General features: G+C 38.5%; 1 protein-coding gene across 5 annotated transcripts in view; it reads right to left on the minus strand.

Moving 5' to 3' along the window:
* The window catches only part of DLGAP1 (DLG associated protein 1), a 959,039-nt gene that overhangs the window by 482,888 nt on the left and 459,542 nt on the right, over positions 1-16,609 (minus strand). For all 5 annotated transcript variants that reach the window (XM_050767436.1, XM_050767440.1, XM_050767437.1 and 2 more), the window contains exon 4: positions 14,515-14,600. The gene's annotated coding sequence lies outside the window, so the exon portion shown is untranslated. The remainder of the gene's footprint in view (positions 1-14,514; positions 14,601-16,609) is intronic.

Below are 16,609 nucleotides of genomic sequence, written 5' to 3' on the forward strand. Positions count from 1 at the left end.
CCCTTGCAGACACAGTTCACAATAGGGTTGGTGCTCCCATGACAATTTAATGATGTCGCTGATCTGACAGGAGGTGGAGCTCAGGCAGTAATGCAAATGATGGGCAGCGGCTGTAAATACTGACGAAGTTTCCACTCGCCTGCCGTGCAGCCCGGTTCCTAACAGGCCATGGACCCGTACTACAGGAATGTCTGAAAGATGCACTGTGTACTGTACGAGTGTCAGTCTGTGGCCTGGGGGTTGGGGACCTCTAGCTTATACTGTTTGTTTCTTCACTTTCAACCAGACCTGGAAATCAGTTTTTAATGCCAGTCCGTGGCTGTGGCTCTGGGTAGCTGTAAATGCGCTCAGACATTTCCTGAGCTCCAGCTCCTGACTGCCATGGCTTAACTGGGATAAATAGCTGAATGCAAATCTGAGCATGAAATTCCTCGTCACTGTCCTTTTCCGGAACATGAGTTTATGGAAGGCATCACGGGCCCTGCCTGCTCCCTCCACTGCTGCCTCCACTGATGCGCTTCCGAGGCACTGGGTTGCTCAGGATCTTGTGCTTTTCCCTCCCAGGGCCTGGTCCCTGTGCTCCTGGATGGAAGGGAGTTGCTGGCCATAGTTCCCTGGTTCCCTGGAAGAGCCTAACTTGGGTCCTTGCTGGTGGACGGCACTGTCTTTTCTTAGTGAGTCCGGCAGAGTTGGGAAATGGAAACTATATCATGTGAGAAAGTAAAGCTGCAAGGGATGAGGAGGAGAAGGTTCTGAGGGTTCCTGTGTTTTAATAAAGTGGCAAAGCACAGGAGAGAGGGATTCCACTAATTCCTGTAGCCTTTACAGGCAGGAACAGAGCTGGTGTCAGGCAGGCTCAGGAGGCTGTGTGTCAATGAAGAGAAGGAAGCCTTCCTGTCCACTGAGCGATCCACACTGAGGCTGTATCCACACAGTCATTGTATGATAACTCATCAGGGATGACAGATGAATCCAAACAGGATGTGTAGCTTGACCAGATGAGCTTTATGCAGCATTAACTATCCATCCAAGACTTCAACTATTTTGTCTTAATGATCCCCAAAACAGACGTTAACTTGTCAGTCTTGACTTGAAGTTAAAAAACAAAAGACCTCATTTCTTGTATCTCTAAAGCACCAGCCCATTCTGAGATTTTATAGTTTCTTGCTGATGTCTTGCTCAGACTTTTTCAATAAATATTGAAATGATTAGAATTAAATAGAATTCTTATATATTTGTATTTGTTCATCTCCTGTCTGTATTTTGGGTTGGGGAGATAGAGTTCAAGGAAAAGGGTAAGAGACATGGTTGGTTTATGTCTGGAGTCAAAGCCTTATGTTAATGAGGAAGCTCTGTCAGGGGAATTTCAGATATTGGCCAGTGGCAGTGGTGGGAACCTGGGGGTTGGTGTCCTTGAAATAATATCACAGAGGTGGTGAGTGGCCAGTGTGCCTGGATGACCCAAAGTTGAGTGAGGTCTCTTCTGGAGGCTGACTGCCCAAGCAGCCTGAAGAATCACAGAGATACTTTTTGGTTGGTATTATCCTTCTCCCTTCTCCCCAGAGCTATGCCTGATTTGGGCTGAGACAGCAGAAAATACACAATGCATGTTTCAGACATTCCTGCTTTAATATATTAATATCTCGCTCACTCTCCAGACCAGGAATCTCGTATCTTGTCCTACCCTTTTCCACACAAAAAGAAAACTACATTACATATAGAATATTTAAGTGTAGCTGTTACTTATCCCATTGTCACTAGCCATGTTGACTTCTTTTTTGTGCGTGTGTCTTGCCTTGACACGCTTTCTTTATTGAAGACCATGAAAAAATGGATTTCTTTGTGATATTTTGAAAAATGGCAAGTTGAAGAGATTTTTATCTCTGGAGACTGAGCTTTTACATCATAAAGTACTTCTCTCCCCTGATGGCTAACCCAGTCACATAGTTCCACAATAAACAAGATAAATCTAGATTAATAAGACAGTATGTACAGAAAAATCCTTTTACTCTTTGTGGCTTCTTTCCCTGTGCTTTGAAAATGTTCATTAAAAATCTCCTACTTAGTCTGCCTCATTATATTGGTTTACTCATCTTGGTCTCCCTATTTTAATGATTTAAATCACAATTTGAAAAGATTTCTTGTTTGGAACATCCTTGGCCAAGCCATTACTTTGTAAAGTAGGGAAGTCTGGAGGCCCTAGTTGCTCTTTTGAACTTAGTTCATAAAATGATTGTTAAACACTGATCTATCAGCTTTTCTCTTCTCTTTACCAAAATTAATAATTCACATGAAAGCCACCTATTTAAATGGAGTCTCAGCTGGGTACCGTGGTTTATGCCTGTAATCCCAACACTTTGGGAGGCTGAGGCGGGTGGAATGCTTGAGTCCAGGAGTTCCAGACCAGCCTGAGCAACATGGTGAAATCTGTTTTCTACAAAAATTAGCCAGGTGTGGTGGTGCGCAACTGTAGTCTCAGCTACTGGGGAGGCTAAGGCGGGAGGATCACTTGAGCCTGAGAGGCAGAGGCTGCAGTGAGCCATGATTATGTGACTGTTCTCCAGCCTGGTGACAGAGCCAGATCCTGTCTCTAAATAAATAAATAAATAAATAAATAAATAAATAAATAAATGGAGTTCCATTGTTAGCAACTTACACAACCTGGAAAAATCAACTGAACTGTAAATATTGGCATGGATGAGTGCATAAATACTTTCAAAAAGAATTACAACTTCTCTGTAATAACCATCAAGACTATTTAGCTAACAGGAGGTCCCTGGAAGACCTTTCAGATCTGTCTGTAAAAGAAAAGGAACCCTGGCAATTCACAAGACAACCCAGCGACGTTGCATCTGCTCCTGGGGCAGGTAACAAAATCCAGTTTTAAATTTTGCTCTAAACAGTTAAGGAGATAATCAAGTCAGCTTGGGATTGGGTTGTGCACAGGAAGGCTGCAAAAAGATTACAAAATAGCCTCCCCCTGGCAGAAATGTAAAAAAGCCATTCCATGATTTTTTTTTTTCAGTTCTGCCAACGATTCATCTTCAGAAGACAAGCAGATGAGGAGACAAAACCTACTGATGTGGGTACCCAAGCAGGAACCCCCCTCTTGCACCGGCGACTCAAGTGGGAAGAAGGTAGGAAATCAACAGCACAGGGGAAAGAAAGGGAAAAGGAGTTTGGAAACAAGATAAGACAGGCTTCTTTTGAATAATGGAGAGGATTCTTAGAAAAAAGAAAAGAAACAGAATAAATTTGTATTCACTGATTCCATTTCAGCGCAGCAAATGCTCATTGGCTTTAATCAATTGCTTTCTTACAGAGTTTTGTCCATATGTATGTGACAAAATCCGCGGTCATTTAATGACAGACTTAGAATGTGTGCTGAGAATGAAACCGTTGAGATTTCCTTGTCTTTCCTCCTTTCAGTAAAAATCAGGAAGGGGAGAAAGGGAGGGGGTGAGGGTGGGACAAGGAGACCAATATTTTATAAAAGTGACAACACGTTTTACATTTGAATTATTTATTTTCCGTGATGGAATTTCAAGTGGGTTATTGCAAGGAAAGGAAAAACTGGAAATTGACCAAACATGGTCCAGGCTGGGGATGACGAGTTTAGTAGGGGCTTTAATGGGGCCTCCTAAGCGATTCAGGAGAGAATGAATCTCTCACAGGTTCCCTTCTCATGGGATCACTGACTAAGCTTCCCCAAATCAGGGTGCAGCAACAAAATCAGGGTGCAGCATCTTTTAAGTGGGCTTAAGAAGATCCACTTAAAAGCTTATCATAGCGAGATGTTGAGAAGACAAAGTTTTAGATTTTTATAGAGCAGAAAATGATTCCTTTTGAACCAAACAAAAGACAAGATACATGAGATGAGGAAAAAAAGCTTCTGTCTAAAAGACCGACGTGTGTAAGACTTTCCCTCCACTGTTGTTTTCCCTTTGGTTTGGTAAGAATGTGGTGAGTGAAGTAAAAAGAAAAGGCGAGGAGAACCACAGAGACCCCCTCGAAGCGTAAAACGCTGTTAATTAAGAGTGAGAACGTTCAGTGGCCGGTGACCCTCCCTTTCCTAGGCCACCATCCCCAAGGCTTGGCTCTTCCCTGCCTTGCTCCAGGTGGTCCAGGCAAGGGCCTGGATGGGGGTACTGAGGGTGGGGGAGACAGCTCTGGGTCCTTCTGTGCCACTTCCTCCCTGTGCTGGTGTTTCAGCAGCAATCTGCTCCTCTGCGATGGCAGCCTGTCCACAGCTCTAGTGCCCACAGACTTGGGGACCCCCTTCCTTCCCCTCGTCTGACTCTTCAGGCCTACAGTGGTGAGGGCTTCCCACTGTGCTTATCTCTGGGTACCTCAGCCTCTCTGGCTGTATTTTCTTAACCCTGTTCCCTACTCTGTAAACAGACCCTACTTTAAGTTCACCTCAGCCCTCTTAATGAGATTCTCTTTCATGGGATTCTGACTGATAGAGTGGGGCTAAAAAGATCTCAAACCTGAAAGAAGCTGAGAGGAGCTCAAATTTCGAGTCGCAGAAACCTGGATGCTTGCCACGATATAGAGGAGGGCAAACCATTTATTATTTATACAATTTCAGGCAAATAGGTTATAGAAATTCCAGGTACAAAAGATCTGAAGAGATGACTAAAAACCAACTAGGATTAATTATATTAATCATGGACTTTTAAAATCATCAGAACCACTAGCTGCTCAATTACAAAGTCCAAAAAGACTTCAAGAATTATTCAAAACTAAATAATGTCAACTCTCTAGAATGATTTATTCAAATTTAAGTAGGCCAGACTCACAATTTGGAGCACAGCTCTTTAATACATATAGATTCTAATTTTCTAAAAGAGAAAGAAAAGTGGATTTGTTACTTGACTATTAGAAAATTCGTTGCATATTTAAAAAGCAAGAGAACTTAGCTGTCTGCCTGGTTCCAGTCTGAGGTATAAATGTTTACCTCATCATATATTAAGTATCTATAGATTATGCTCAATACTTTTTGCAAAATGTAGCATAAAGTCACTACTCATGCCATTAAAATAGACAACAACTATGTAATTTCAGAAAATGTAAATAAGTTTTCCTAGCTTTTGATTTTTTTTTTTTTTTTTTTTTTTTTTTTAGCTTTAGCCTTATCCTTTCAGGTAGTGGCTGGCATTATGGATTAATTACTTAATACACTTTTGTTGCCTTAGAATTCACTGAGTTGAAATGGAGTGAGAGCTACGATGCTCTCAGAATGTCCTTAAAATGTGCTGCAAAGAAGCCTGGGTGAGTAGAAGAAAATAAAAGGAATGGTGGATACAAGGAAAGGTTAAAATGAGGTAGGAACTAAATATTATACTGGCACTTGGGGTTACTATTTATGAATTGTTACTTTCTGGCAATGCTCTACTCTTTTGTATCTTCTTTGGGACAGAAAATTCCATAAGAAAGACCTTTCCAGGAAGAGCTTGTCCCTAAGCTTATGGACTCAGGGTTTGAACAAAGCGTCTCTTCCAAGACCTTGTGAATAATATGCATATGGTCCATATAACTTCACAAAGTAAAGTTAAATGAACGCATTCTTTTCTTGCTATTAGACCCCGTTTATCGCACTAGCTGCTGGTGATTTGAGCGCTCCTTTCCAAGCCTCTTGAGAGTTCTGCTCTAACAACACTGCCCCCTAGTGTTCTCTCGCTTTGGTGCAACGTGAGTAAAAAAACCACAAGATTGACTTTCAATACACACACACTGTATTCATCAGTGTTTTGCTATAGAGAATGTAAGATATCTTTCTGTAAATTATTTATTTAATCTTATTTATTTATCCCAATAAGATATTAAAGCATGCTAAGCTGGAATGATTTTTTTTTCATAAATGGGTAAAGGCAAAAGTAAAAAGTTTAGATACTATGAAATAATTCCTGATCTAATAAACGGAGACAAATTACCTAATATTTTTGGGCACCTATTATGTTAGACATGTAAGAAATACTGTATTAAAAGTGAAGTCTGAGTAAGCCTAATTCAGTACTTAACTTTTAAAGTTAGAAACATTCTAAATATATTTATTAATTTGATCTCAAATTTGGGGAAAATAGTAAAGATGGAAGAGAGAAAAGGGAGAATTTTAAAATTTTACATATCTAAGTGGTTTGGTATTATGTTTTAATTGAAAAATATTTTAAACAAGTCCATTCTGATAAGATGTAGAAATTCTACTTGCAGCTTTAGGACAAAGTGAATTTAAAACAAAGGCTTTCTACTTGAAATGTGGCCAGTGTGACTAAGAAATGGAGTTTCTAAATTTTCATTTTAATTAACTCCGTTGATTTAAATTTTAAAACTGATACTCAAATCAGTCATTGAAAACTTTTAAGTATGTTTGTAACAACTTAGGTATCTGAATCTATTTTTTTCAAATGTAAATTTTAAGGTATCTACTTAGATTAAATATTCCTAATAAAAATATAGCATTTGAATTGCAAGTGCTGTAAGTGAAAAATGTACACCACATTTCAAATATTTCATACAAAGCCAAAGGAAAGTCATATTTCTCATTAATAATTGTTATATTTAGTACATGTTGAAATTGATATTTAGATCTATTATGTCAAACAAAATATATTATTAAAATTAATTATATTGGTTAAAAAAATAAAAGTTTTCTAATAGTATAGAAATCATAACTATGTATTTATCTATCTGAACAAACTGAGAGAATTAAGTTTTCAGATTATTAAAAATTGAAAATCTATCTGTTTTCCATGGTGCAGTTCATAAACCACTGGTGATAAATTACTTTAGCCAATGCAAATATATAGGCTTTTTATTGTTATGCATTATCTGAGCAATAGTGAAAATGAAACTGAGATATCAAATCTATGATTTTGCAGATACTGATGTTTAGGACTACATTACACATTAATTACAGTGCTCATGTTTATAAATTTTTAGTAACTTTGACCCCACCATTAAAACGGATTAGAAATATAAGTTGCAGAGTTTTCTAAAGCCTGGGTTTTACTGTTTCTATCCTCTGGTGTCATTTAACATGTTCCTCTGTCCAGCGTATTTCCTGTAAGTTGTAGTTAGAATTAAGAACAACACCATACAATAGAAATATGAGCCACAAATATAATTTTAAATTTTATAATACACATTTAAAAAAGAAAAAATAACAATTAAAATTAATTGTAATAATACAATTTTATTTAACCCAATATGTCAAAAATATTATGTATGTAGTCAATATTAAAAATTATTGAGATAGGTTACTTTTTTTCATATAAAGTTTTCGCTATCTGGTTTGTATTTTACATGTACAGAACATCTCAATTTGGCCTACTCACATTTCAAATGCTCAGTAGCCATGTGGGACTAGTATTGAATACAGTAGACCCAGGGACATCATCAGATTGAGGTTCAATTTTTGGCCAAAATACCCGATAGGTGGTGGTGTGAACCTCCACACAGAAGCATATGTCTGGTGGCCTTTTTGTGATGTTGGCAGTCATTGATTATCATTGTCCACACCCAATAATTCATTAAAGGTTCCAAAATGGCGATACTAGAATTTTAAAATTCCTTCTTCATTTATTAGATGGAATACTTCCATCAAGAGAAACATCTCATCAACTACTTGGTTACTTGGAATAATATGCATAGGGAAGTTAGAAAAAATGGTTGATCTCTTCCTTTTATTTGCTAGTTTTTTAAAATAACGATTTTGGTTTCCTTGCATTTTCCAAGGATGATCAATACTATTTTATTTTAACAGTATCATTAGGAATTCATGAATTTTAATATTTGATGTGTTTCAGTTCATTGCAGAGTTAACTTAATTGCAGAGTTCTGATATCAACAAAGCAGTTTATGATATTCCAGGTCCATCTTGTACACTTCCTTCCATAGACCTGTAATCATCTATTTCTTCAGGGAGCCTTTGATTCCTTTTAGTGGAAAATGGTATGTAGAGAACATTATCTGTGTGTGAAAGATTGAGCATGTTCTGTCTTTTCAGAGAACAAAGCTAGAGAACATGTATTTTAATAAGATAATATTCATGATGAATTCATGATAATGTTTCCTATTCAAATTCAAGTGGAGGACTTTTTTTACAGTGTCCTTTTCCCTGTCAAATTTCAAATTTTATTGACATGAATACAATTATTCATTTGCTGTATTCATAATACACACGTGTAACAGTCGAATAAATATAAGACTACCACTAGCAAAACGATTACAAAAGTCAGCTTAAGATACTTTGCAGTTGTTTTTGTCCTTATGATAAGATTCCGCTAAAACAGTCAAATTACTGTGTTTTACAGTCACTTGGAATAGTCCCTTAGGTGCTGTTCTGCCACCTACTGGATAGACAGGCTCAACAGGCTTATTTTACTTTTGATGTTTAGGAATCACTTTATTTTAAATTTAATTTTGCTTTATAATAACGCAAAGCTTTCCATGACTCTAAAGTCAAATTTACAAAACAAGTCTAGTTTTTCTCCCTGTCTCCTCAATCTTATTTCCTTTCTTTACCTTTAAATATTTTATCTTTAAAGGCTGTGATTTATATGTCCGTTAGTATATATTTGTACATAATTTGTAGACAAATTATACAAAATTGATATATATTTGTATTTTTTATCCCATATCTCCTTTGTTAGATAATTGGTAGCATACTATACAGACTTTTCTCCACCTGAAACATATACATTATTATTAAAAGTTTATATGTATATAACCTGGAGTGTTGCATTTTGCTTTGTTAGGTAATCTGGAAATCTTTTTATAAATGTAAATGTAATCAGTAAATGTATTTTTAGGATCCAAATGCTTGGCATCACCTTTGTCACATTTGTTACATGTTATTTCCATCCATACAAGCATGCAAACATATTCACATCTATATACCGGTGACTACCTCTATCTTTATTGCCTTACATTTCTACCCTTTTCCTATGTGGTCGATATCAAGGCTGCTCCATGAACTGTTTGCTACCAAGCTATGATGACTTGTGAATAGACAGTAAAAACAACAACAACAACAGCAAAACACATTTAGAAACATTTAAAGTAATTTGATATTGCCACTAATTTCAAGTATATGATTTTGTATATTACAAGTGTCGCTTACAAATTATTGGGGAAAAAAAGTAGTCCTTCTTACAGAGTCTGAAAAGCACCTGCCTACATTATTTGCTTGTGTGCATGTGTTCTCTCTCGCGCGCCTATCTTTCTGTTCTGTGGGTTTTCTTGAGACAGGGTCTCACTCTGTCATCTAGGCTAAAGTGCAGTGGCACCAATATAGCTCATTGCAACCTCAAACTTGTGGGATCAAGGGATTGTCCCGCCTCAGCCTCCTGAACAGCTGAGACTACAGGCACATGCCACTGTGCCTGGCTAATTTTTAAAATTTTTTGTAGGGAATAGGGTTCTCACTTTGTTGCCCAGGCTGGTCTTGAACTCCTGAGCTCAAGCAATCCTCCCACCTCGGCCTCCCAAAACGCTGGGATTACAAGTGTGAACCACTGCACCCAGACTCTTTTTGTATTTAGAAATGTTTGTGCTATTTTGTTCTGAGCCCTTTATTAACATCTTTATATAATCTAGAATTTTATTAATATCTGTAAATAATACCTTTAGTCCCATTTTTACTTTTTTCCCCCATCCTACTATGAATAAAATTGAAATTAGCTAATAATCCCTTCTTCACCTTCTCCCGTTCCCTGGCATCTATTTTCAACAGGTATGTTTTTATTCTCCATTGATATCCTTGAGGCAATCACAGAGCTTATTCTACTTTTTATATTCTCTTTCCAATTTATGCCACTCCTCATTTTTTACAGTTAATTGCATATAGAGAAAATGGCCATCACATTTTATACTCTCTCCCTTGTAAACTACAGACATTATGAGTTACACAAAAATGTCTACTTAATGTTCACCGCCAGTTCTATTGTCGATGTCTCTTTAGTCATATTGGTTTTCTGAGGCTTGGTCTCCATAAATTCCCCAGGAAAGGCTCATAGGAACATTACTCCCTGAGTTCTTGTATGTTTATTAAGAATTGTGACCACGGTATTTAAAGATCAATGTTGCTGGGTATAAAATCTTTAGCTCACATCTGCTTTCCTTAATATTTCTTAAATATTTTATACCATTTCTTCTGGCATAAAGCATTGTCAAAAAGTCTGATGACAATCTGATTTTCTTTCTCTTATAAGGGATACTGACCTTTTAATTAGTGCCAAAAAAAACCCCTTTTTTCTTTTTATTTAAAGGTCAATAGTTTTACTAGACTATGTTTATATGTGGCCCATTCTGGGTCAATAATTTTACTAGACTGTGTTTATATGTGGCCCATTCTGGGCCAATTCCACCAGGTATGTCCTTTCAAATGTTGGGCAAGTATATTTTCAGGTCAGAAAAGCAGGTTTTGAATTATAATTGATAATATTTGTTCTTTCATTACATTGATTTTCTTTTTTAGGAACTTCTATTTCATGTTCTTTGGTTCTCCTATTCCTACTGTCTATGCCTTTTTCATATATATTTTAAAATCTTTTTATTTTAAAAATATTCATTCTTTCCTTTTCTATTTTTCTTAAGGAACTTTCTGTGGTGTTCATTCACTATTTTGTTTCTTCTAGTCTAGTCTAAAATTTCGAAATAAGTTTTTCCTTCAACTCTAATATTTTTCTATTTCTATAAACTCCTTTTCAAGTCTTTGTTTTTTCAAATTAGCTTCTTTTTGAGTTCTTAAAATTCTGGGTTATGCTGTTCTTTAAAAGTTGCTATCTTTTTTTTCAGCTTGATTTAAAATATGAGGCTACATTTTCTTCTGTTTTGTTTGCAGATCTTTCTGGCATGCTTTTATTGTCTGCAGAGACATTACATTCCTCAATCCATTTTTCTTTATGATAGATGCGATGGCCATTTTTTTCTTTTTTAATGTTTAAGTGAGATGAGTTTTCTTGTACTCTTAGAAGAGAAGAGTGAACCAGGATAGCTTCCTAGCCCTAGAGATTTAGAGCTGCCTTTTCTGTTATTTTTGGATGTGTTTACAAATATGTATCTGGTATCTGTTGGCTCTTTGCTCCTCCCTCCACTTGTATCTGCGTCTTCTTTCTTTTGCCTCCTTTGCTCCTATTTGTCTGTTTCCTGCTCAATTTGGATTCTATGCCAGTAGTTTCTCCTCAATGTGGGGTTTTGCTGTGGAGGAGATGGCTATTACGGGTCCCTTTAGGGTCCATGGGGCACAGGCTGCTCCAACACAAGCTGATTCTCTTGTGTTCACCCACAAGTTGGAGGCAGCAGGACTTAGGGGTTTCAGCTGCCCTTCCCAGAGTGGCCCACCAAGCCTTACAAGTGGGTACTCACAAGTGGGTACTTGTGAACTGTTTTTGTTTCTCTGCCTCTTGGGGCCATCAGAAGTCCCTTTGTCCTCTTTTCATTTCCTCTGATGTGTTGAAGATACTATACAGGTCTTAATCTCACCAGTAGTTTATTCCAACCCACACATATTTGGAGGGATTTACAGGGAGGGATATTTATAGGGATATGTTTTCCCGCTGCTTTATTGGAGATGTTGTCTGGGAGGTTTTGCTTTTGTTATCTTAGTTGCTCTGTTTCCATGGGGTGGTTGGAGAGATGGAAAAATTACGCCACCTTGCCACCACTTTCCTAATTACTTTAAGCAACCAAACTTTTAGTCTACTTCTGTTGTACTTTGTTAGTAAGCATCTACCTGCCTGTCTATGTTAACAGGTTTTCTGATGTGCTATACACTTGACCTTTGAAGAATACAGGTTTGAACTGCACGGGTCCATTTACAAGTGGATTTTCTTCTGCCTCTCCCCCGCTGCCCCCACCCCGAGACAGCAAGACCAGACCCATCTCTTCCTCCTCAGCCTACTCAACGTGAGGATATGGATAAAGACCTTTATCATGACCCACTCCACTTCCACTTAATGAAATATGTTTTCTCTTCCTTATGATTTTCTTAATCATACTTTTTTTCTTCTAGCTAACTTTATGGTAAGAATACAATGTGTGATACATATTACATATAACATACAACATACGTGTTCAATGACGATGTTATTGGTAAGGTTTCCAGTCAATAGTAGATTATTAGTAGTTAAGTTTCTGGAGAGTCAAAAATTAAACACGATGACTGTGACCCTTTGGGGTTGGTTCCCCTAAACTCCACATTATTTCGGGGTCAACTATTATTTAATCAGCATGGTCATATTGATGTCCATGCATATTAATACTTGAGACCTCAATAGAGAATATGCCCATAGTTCAGGGATCTATTGATGTCTTTCTACACTGCCAGGTCACTATCTCTGTCCCCTTCCCAGTCTGTGAAGAGTCTCTGCGTGTCTCTTTGTTGCCACTGTCTTGAGTCTTCTGGATGCTGATACAAGGCCAACTGAATGTGCATCGTCCATCTGAAGTGCTCCTGTGTGATTACTAGGCCACGGAACAGCCACAAACATCACTCCTTCCTTTCCTCCCCTAACAGGCTTTGAGCCCTGATTCTTCATCAGGGTGGTAGAAGAGAAGTCTTAGAGAACCATGACCCCCGTGGGAACATATTAAAATGATGGGGGAATATACTGGGAGGAAACAATAGTTTGATAAAAGCTTCCCAGTTGGTTCTAATGGAACTCCTCAGGGCTGTAGTTGGATCCTCTGCTCTGGGTAGAGACGGGCAGGGTGCCATGGAATTGGCCCCGGGTCCAGATCACCTGGGCATCCTCAGGCACAGGACTGGGAATTGACTGACTGAGATTTAAGGGATAGGAGAAAAGAGAGAAAAGAAGGCAGGAGCCCAGGGATGTAATTTCTTTTTGGACCCATCTTCTTTTTCAGGTGCTTAATATTGTCTTTTTTTTTTTTTTGAAAGCTAACAGATTTATCTTAAAAGCATTTATAGTTATTCCTGCTTAATGTGTAGCTAAGAAATTCTTTCAACTCTAAACAGAAAACAAAGACTTTCATTTTACAGGTAGAGATAAAAGGCATTGAATGAAAAAGTTTGAAAGAGGTGGCATTTGGGGTGAAAGTGTCTCCATCAAAGAAAAACTGATGACATCAGATCTGTGATTGTTTTAATAGAGGGAGAGAATACAGGAAGGCAGAGGGGCTGGGCAGGGGGATGTAAGAGATAGGGAGCAGCAACTGGATGCTGGAAATGGTCATAAACTGCTAATTTCATAAGTGTGTTTATCTTCATTTGTGCACAGAAAAATAAAGGCACTGTGTGGGTATATTAATGGTCTATATGAATGCCAGGACTGGTACAGCCTCAGGCTCTAAGGAAGGAAGATGGTCAGGTATTTGGTAAGATGATTTGAAGACAAACAAGTGTCAAAGAACTGATGGTCTGACTTGAGTCTTGGTGTATGATGTAAGAGCTCAGCAGATTATAATATTCAGGATAATTTCGGAGGAATCCACAGAAGCTACAGTGTCCAGGGCATATTAGTAACTGAGGGTCACATAATTAAACAAATAATTCTTACAGATGGTTCATTTGTAAGTTAGTAGGCATTTCTGCTATAAGCAAAAATGTTGTCATTTTGACTTCAGAGAAATAGACAACTTTATATTTCTGAGGCGCTTATGTTTTCTCTATTGTGGATGATGTATCTTCCATTACTAATGAAGGATCATAGGAATTGAGGTAATTGAAACACAGTTCTCCTCTCTATGGTATTAATATTTTTCCCAATGATTGCTTTTCTTTTCCTGTTTCCTGGATATGACAGAGCACATGGTATAAATACCGAACCGCTCGGGGAACAGCCACCCCCAAGGCCCTCTGCCTTCCTCCTGCTCTCCCGGGGAGCCCCTTCTTCCCCTTTCTCTTCCGAATTAACCTGTTCTTCACACCTGGATGTTAAGATTATTCAGCCCCTTTCCCCAGTCAAGGTTACTGTTCTATTTTTAGCCTTGAGATACAGATGAATTACACTACTAGAATATTCACTGATCGATAATGTGAAAAAACAAAAGAGAGAAATTATGAGTCAGAAGAGGTAAAATAGTGAGTCACCAGAGTACGTCTCTATTCTATTAATTTCAACTGCACAGTCTATAACAACCAGTGTGTGAGAGTTTCAGCCGTCATCCAAATAACATATGGGAAACCACAAAGGAATTCAAGCTGCAGACAACAAGGCACATTTAAGAGGTTACAGTATTAGTGTTGAGCTTGGGGACATAGAATAGAGCATTGATTTCTGATAAATTATTGGGCATTGACATTTTTGGCATGGGCATTTCTTTCTATATTATGGTTCCATAAAAAGTCAGTTTGGGCCCATTGATTGCCTCAGAGGGAAGTGTGTGTGTGTGTGTGTGTGTGTGTGTTAGGTGGAATGTGCTGGATTTGGGAGGCGTAGTGGGATGTTGGAAATTTAGCTGTACATGCCCAATAACGTTAGCCTTTTATATTTTAATTTAGGATATCTGGGCTCCATTCTTCCCTGACGCTTCCCAACCATGACTTACCTTTCTTAGCGCCGTTGTCATTCAATCAGGAATTCTCTCGAGCAGACCCGCTAGTGGCATTCAGTGGATCCCAGAACAGATTTAGCCTGTTGGGAGCACAATGCATGTTTTAGTCTCCTGGTCACATACAAATGAAATAGGAGGGGGTGACAAAATATTGGAATTTAGGAGGGCCCTATGACTTGATTTTCTTTTGCATATTAGACAGACTTCTGAATCTTTGAATTGTTATGTTTAATTACTTACACCGAAAAAGTCTAAGACTGAATTCACTTTTTTTCTCTAAATATGTTTCCTTCTGAATTTCTTTGTTGTGTTTTGGTGATACTCTATTCCCCAGCTGCCCAGTTTTCCAAATTTTTAAAATATAGTTACCCAGTTCAATTATTTATTCAACAAGTATCTATACTGCTGGCATGTTGTGTGAGTCACATACTGGGCACTCTGGGATGGAGAGATAGGTCAGTGCCCACCCTTGGGAGTTCACAATTTAGCGGGTCCCCTTTTGCATCCTCTCCCTCCTGTCCCTCCCGTCAAGTGCACCTGTGCCTTTAGCGTCTTCCTTCCCATCCCTATTGCAGCTGCTCTGATAGGAGCCTTCTCCATCACACCCGGCCCACAGCAATCAAGTGCTCCATGGTCTCAGGGAGCCTAAAAGCTACAGCTTCAAAATCCAGTTTCTCACTCTCTAACCTCTTCCAGTAGTTCTCAACCTTGGTTCTACATCAAATGCATTGGTAATTTTTTTAATCTGTCTGTTTTTGACACAGATGCCCAGGAACCCTTTTGTAGAGGGCTTGGTTCATATGTCTCTAAATGGTGCTTTCCTTGGGCTTCCAGATAAGAGACAATTACTCATTCCTCTGTGAGTCTAGTTGTTTGTACTTCACTTTTACTGATTACATTGGTATCCCTGTGCCACTCTGTCCATTCCACTAGACCATGACAGCACTGAGGCCAAGAAATGCTACCCTACTCAGCTTTCTGTAAGTATTAGTTCCTTTTACCCCATCTTTAATGCCTAATGATGGACATAAGTTCTTGCTACATCTTCATTTTATCAAGTATTCTTCTCTTGTCATTTTGATTACAGGGAAAAGAGCAACCATGGGAGACTAGCAAAGCTCCTGCATTCTGTTTGTCTTTTAGGGCCAGGGCAGGGCTAAATTGTGTTTGAAAGAAGAGAAAATGAGTTGTTCCAGTTTTCTCTTAGAAAAACTCCAAGAAGCACTTGAAATTCCAGCATTCTCTTCTCTCCATGGGAAGCACCATTTCATTTCTCATTTCTTCATTAATACTCTCTTTTCCTTGTCCCCAAGAAAACTACCACTCTATCCTCACCAACCAGTATAAAGTTACTTGTTTCTTGATAAGAACGGAAGTCACTCTAAGAGTGCTACTCCAGCTGTGGAACTTCACCTGGTTGAATTTTTGCAATCACAGTTGGAGGAGTGTTAATCATAGTTATCACAAGCAGTCTAACTTATCAACCCTTTTGAGTTACATGTCCCTGGAAAAATTAGTGCCTCTGTTCCCTACCCAACCTCTGGCTTTTTTTTTTTTTTGAGACAGGGTCTTGCTCTGTTGCCCAGGCTGGAGTGCAGTGGCACAATCACAGCTTACTGCATCCTTGACTCCCAGTGTTCAAGTGATCGTCCTACTTCACCCTCTCAAATAGCTGAGACTACAGGGAACTAGCACCATACCTGGCTAATTTTTAAAATTTTTCTGTAGATACAAGTTCTCACTCTGCTCTCCAGGCTGATGTTGCACTCCTGGCCTCAAGTTATCCTCCTACCCCGGCCTACTAAAGTGCTGGGATTACAGGTGTGAGCCACTGCACCCAGATACTTCATGGAATAATGCAGTGTTCTATGAAGTGCAATGTTTAACTGAATAAGAAACACAGTAATTGTATAGAAATAGGGCTGTAGCGAGGAGTGAATGGGATAACACAGGTTAAAACTATCAATGTAGCACCTGGCCCATGCTAAGCACTCAATACAAGAATAACCCTGGTAACACATATTATCTTCATCATAGTCAGATATTTCGAAAAGACTCCCTGGGAATAATCATGGACTTTGGAGCCTAG

This window comes from Macaca thibetana, chromosome 18 (assembly GCF_024542745.1).
Source record: "Macaca thibetana thibetana isolate TM-01 chromosome 18, ASM2454274v1, whole genome shotgun sequence".
In the NCBI taxonomy this organism is placed as follows: Eukaryota; Metazoa; Chordata; class Mammalia; order Primates; family Cercopithecidae; genus Macaca; species Macaca thibetana.